The sequence below is a fragment of the Phaseolus vulgaris genome, chromosome 11 (assembly GCF_000499845.2).
Source record: "Phaseolus vulgaris cultivar G19833 chromosome 11, P. vulgaris v2.0, whole genome shotgun sequence".
Taxonomy (NCBI): Eukaryota; Viridiplantae; Streptophyta; class Magnoliopsida; order Fabales; family Fabaceae; genus Phaseolus; species Phaseolus vulgaris.
This window is the reverse complement of record NC_023749.2, coordinates 12,483,719-12,489,452: the sequence shown is the minus strand read 5'-3', so window position 1 is coordinate 12,489,452 and position 5,734 is coordinate 12,483,719.

Sequence of the window (5,734 nt, the reverse complement as noted above, 5' to 3'; positions counted from 1 at the left end):
AATAACAGAAAAGAAAAATATAATGCATATAACAAATAAAAAAATAAAAAAATCATAATATTGTTCTAATTTTAATCAAAGAGAAATCTAGATTCAGACTAGGTTGTAAGAAAAAGAAAATGTAAAACATAAATACTTTACTAAAAACAATTACTCTTATATTTTTATTTGAATTTTCTATTTGTGCCTGAAACAAAAGGTAGTTGTCTTCTTCAAATATGTTGAAATCACAAAAATCCTTCCACCTAGTTTAAATTTTGATAGATTTCTTTGGTGGTTGTCCTATAAGAATGTTGCACCTGACATCTTTTCCATGTTCATTAAGGATGAAATATTTGAATCAGCCTTTACAAATATAAATAATAAAGGTAGAAGACAAATCCTATAGAAATAATGCGTAGCAACGAGTCAGAAAATTATATTAACATAATTAAAAATAGTATATAAAATAAAAGTAAACACAAACTATATTGTACAAAAAAAATTACATAAATTTCACCAGATTTTGCTTGATATTGATAATGGGTTAGAGTGTCTAAGAAGTCACTAAAAAAAATCATTAGAGATCGATTTTAGGGACTGAAATTAATTGGTCACAAATTGTGACCGAAATAGCTACAAGTTTAGTTTTGATCACTAAACCAATCCAATTAGTGATTGATTTAATTTTCGTCATTAATTTGCACTCATTTAAATACCAAAAATCAAACTAGTCGCTTAATACAAATATATGTTTACCAATTAGCGACTGATTTTATTATAGTCATTAAATACCTACAAATCAGCGACTGAATTTGGTTTTTCTCTCTAATTTACACTAATTTAGCAACCAAAATCCAACTGGTCGCTAATTACAAATACATGACTACAAATTAGCAATCAAATTTGATTTTCGTGACTAATTTACATTGATTTAGAAACTGAATATCAATTAGTCGCTAAATACAAATATATGACATCACATTAATGAGCGAATTTGATTTTCGTCACTAATTTACATTGATTTAGCAACTAATATCAAATTAGTCGCTAAATACAAATATATCGCTACAAATTAGCACTGATTTATCTATTGAATTATAATTATTTTATTATTATAATTATAATTATCTCATTATTATGATTATAATTATTTATTTTTATTTTTATTTTCATTATTGTGATTATTTTTTAATAATATTAATAATAATATTATTTAATTTTAATTTAGGTGGCCAAATCCTCTTCGACCAAAATAGCAAAAAGATTTTAGTTACAAAATTGCGATCAATGAAAAAGTGGTTTGCGACTATGATTTTTGCTACTACCTTTTTTTTATCGCAAATCATTTTAGCAACCAATTTTTGCATTTTAGTGATCAATTTTGGTGAACTAATGGAGCATGGATAAATAAGTGCACATCTCTGAAGGCGGTAATAAAATTTTGCCACTAACAATGGCGTGAGTCTCCCTTGAAAACAATTATGTGATAGCAACAGATGTCAACGTACCGGAATAAAATATGGTGGTTGCCTTTAAAATCATAGATTTTATGAATTTGGACCACCCTTGCGTGATATTTTGAGTTCAATAAATCCATATTATAGGTGATAACATGGGTGTTACCTTTATGGTCCGCCAAATACCATTGCAGACCAAGTTTCATTTCAAATTCAATAGCAAAGCCAAGATCTACATGGCCAAAGGTATTGTCAAATTTCATATGAAAAATATAGAAAAATGACTGACAGTAAACAGAGAATAAAAATAACCATTGAAAACCAAAAAATAATATACCTCATCTTTCAAGTTCATCGTGCTAAAGCTTCCTTATAAGTGTCTTATTGCAATAATATTTCATATTAAAATACAGGTACTTATAAATATTAATTGATAAAATAACTATAATATAACTCCTAATTTATGAATTTAAACCTTTTTACATATTTTGTTATTATAATTTGAATAAGAACGATTTATTCCCAAATTTGTGTTATTTCAGGATTCTAGGGAAGAATGAAGATGAAAGGGCAAAAGATAAAAAGGGAAAGCTAAAATACTCCAACACTCACCCAAGTCAGAAGCTCCCAGAGGATCTTGCTCAAGCGAGCCCAATCTCACCCATGCGAGATCACTCCAGAGACGTTAGGCATTTTTCGTCCAACTCACCCATGCAAGCCCAATCACGCCTAGGGAGAAGTCACTTAGCCCAATTTCAACTAGGTTAAATATGAGACATGAAGCACAACCCTAATGATCAACTGGGAGAATATGAGGTGATAGAAAACCCGAGAGGAGGAAGCCGTCAAGAAGAAACATCCTAGATCTTCTTTTCTTGCTTTCCATGCATGTAATGGCAAACATGAGTGGCTAATTCTACCCTTTGGGATTGGGAGTAATCTTTTCAAACTCTTATGTATTGAGGTGATATTTAAATATAATATTTTGTTCTTGATTGATGATTGGTATTTTCATTTTATTTGTAATGTTTGTTTACCATGATCAAGATCCTTAGATTTGACTGAAAAGTATTTCTAAGTTTCTGACCCAAATGACAATGATTAACATATTTGAATGCCAGGAATAGATTTGAAATGTTAATTGTTATCAACGTCCAATCGTAATGCTAAGTAGTTTTTATAAATATGGGAGGAATCGATATTTAGGAGACTCTCTAAATAATTGTATATGCGAGAAATTGATATAAATGACTTTTATATGGGCATCAACATCAATCAAATGATAGAATATTACCATGTTTTTCAAAATACAAAAGAGGAAGAAGGATGAAAGTCTATCCCAATTTTCCCAATTGAACCAACAAACTCTATAACTTGTTTTCTTTATAGTTCTTGCAATCATTATAACAAACTCCCAACAAACTTTATTATTTTGTTTTCTAATTAGTGAATCTTATACTTAATAATTCAATTGTTCCTTGTGGGTTCGATATTCGTTCTTAGGGACAATTATTACTTCTGACGCAGTACACTTGCTATAAAATAGTAATCACTTCCCTTAGTCTTCCATTTGACAATATTCTCGACGTTTTCCATGGGGTTATTAAAGGAATGAGAAGAGAAAAAGGTCATTAGAGGAGAAGTTATGTGAACAAAAGTTTAATGTAAAAAAAAAAAAAAATGTGTAAAATTGTGTGGATGTTCGTAACAATGCTTGAAAATTTTTGTTAAGACGTTATGTGATATAGGAAATAACTGATATTTCGTCATCCTAAAGTCTTTTCAATTCCCAACGTTAAACAATTTATTTTTATACAATTTTAAAAAATAATGCAAATTTACAAATTTGAAATTTGAAGTGTGATGGAAATGTAAATAATATATAAATCTATAAATAATAAAACATTAATATTAATTAATTAATTAATATCAATATATATTTATAAATCATTAAATCATTTGGTGCCAAATTTTATAAAAGACTATCTACAAATATATTTTTGTAATAATTTAGAACAATGTTCTAATTTCTGTTGCTTCAAATCTATTTAAGAATGTAATTCGAACATATTTTCAGTATGGATTAGTGAAAACTAATAAAAACATAATGGGAGAAAACATCACTGATTCCACATAACGCCATATACTAAAAGAGAGACTTGAGATTTTAAAATTATTGGAAATCATTTGGTTTAAAGAAGATGCAAAAATATTTGGAATACAATAAAAATCATATTGGAATCAATAAAAAGGATATTCGAAATATGCATTTCAATAAATGTTTTCTACAAAAGATTGCTTTAAAGGATAAAAATAAACAAGGACGAACATAGTGTTCCATAAATCGCGTCCATTAAATACTTTTTGTTTTCTAGATAATTCTGAACATCTTTTGTAAACAAAATAGGATAGTGATGACAAGGAAAGGGATGATATATATTATAAAGACGATCTAATCCCTTTAAATAAGAATGAGTAAAAGAAGGTATAATTCCTTTGTAGAAAAATGTTTGAAAGGTTGTCTAATCATTTTAAATATAACTCACTTGCCTTTAATCTTATTTTTATGAGTAAAATATAATTGTATATACCATAATAAGCTGAAAGTGGTGATATGGTAGACGTTGTAGTGTTAGTGAGAAGGTTTTCCTTCCCAATATTAAAAAATTTTCAATAATAAAGTCATTATATGTTGTGATATTTGATAAACAGTCTAATTAATGATATATTGGGATTGTAGACGGCCTAAACCCTTTAAATAGTTTTTAGAATATTTTTACAATTGTTTGTATGAGTAAAATACAATTCTATATAGTTAGATTGTTTAAACAACAGTGGGTAAAAGACAGTCTAATCCCTTTGAGCAACAAAAGACTAAAGACTATCTAATGCCTTTAAATATGCTTCACTTGCATTTAATATTCTTTTTATCAATAAAATACAATTGTATATATCATAATGAGGTGAAAGTGATGATAATGTAGACGTTGTAGTGTTAGTGAGAATTATACATCGTGATATGTGTTAGATGGTCTAACTAATGAGATATTGGGAATGCTAAAGAGTGTCTAATACCTTTAGTTAGTTTTCTGCATGTTCTTTATGAGTAAAATACAGTTCTATATATCAATTAGACTGTCTAATCTTTCTAAACAAGAGTGAATGAAAGACTATCTAATCCCTTTGAACAACAAAAGATCAAACACGGTCTAATATCTTATTACAAAATAGAACAAAGATGAACAAAAGAGAACAGAGATGAACAAAAGAGTAAACTGAAGACAAAATATATGAGAATGAATATCTCCTCTTTCTTGTTATTCAAATCAAAACCAATGGTCTGAATATATACAAGTAGTACACTCATTCTAGGTTTAACTAAAGAGGAAAAGAATTAATAATTAAATACTAGAATCATAACACACAAGACAAAATAAAGGTTATTCACCTCTATAAAGAGAAACAACTGATAATTAGAAAAGACACCAAATTATTCTCCTCTATAAAGAGAAACAACTGATAATTAGAAAAGACACCCAATTAATATTATGATCCTTCGATAACTCTGCTATCCGTATCCTTTAATACCCCACCCCAAGCTGGGGAGCAAATATTGATGAGACCCAGCTTGGAACAAATATTCTTAAAAGATTGAGGACTTAAAGCTTTGGTATAAATATAAGCCAGTTGCTCTGTGGTGGAAATGGGAAGCAAATGGATGAGACCCTTCTTTAATTTCTCCCGGACCACGTGACAATCTATTTCTAAATGTTTTGTATGCTCGTGAAACACTAGATTTGCTGCAATGTATCTTGTTGAGTCATTGTCACAGTATAAAAGAGATGGTTGTTCAAAAGGAACTTTGAAATCTTGAAGAAGATAAGTTAGCCATTGAATTTCACATGTAACAGTGGCCATTGCCCTGTATTAAGCTTCACAAGAACTCTTTGATATTGTTCCTTGCTTCTTTGATTTCCAAGATGAGAGAATTCCCAAGATACACACTGAAACCAGTCACTGATTGTCTTGAATCACTACAGGTGCCCCAATCACTATCACAAAAGGCTTTCAGATGAACAGAGGTAGTGGAAGAGAAAAATAGATCAAGACTTGGAGCCCCTTTTGATATATCTGAGAATTCTAATCGCTGCATTATAGTGAGCAATTGTAGGCTTAGCAAGAAATTGAGAAAGTTGTAGCACAGAAAATGTTATGTCAGGTCGGGTATTAGTGAGATACATAAGTCTTCCAATCAATCTTCTATAGGCTTGAATATCTGTGAAAGGAACACTTCC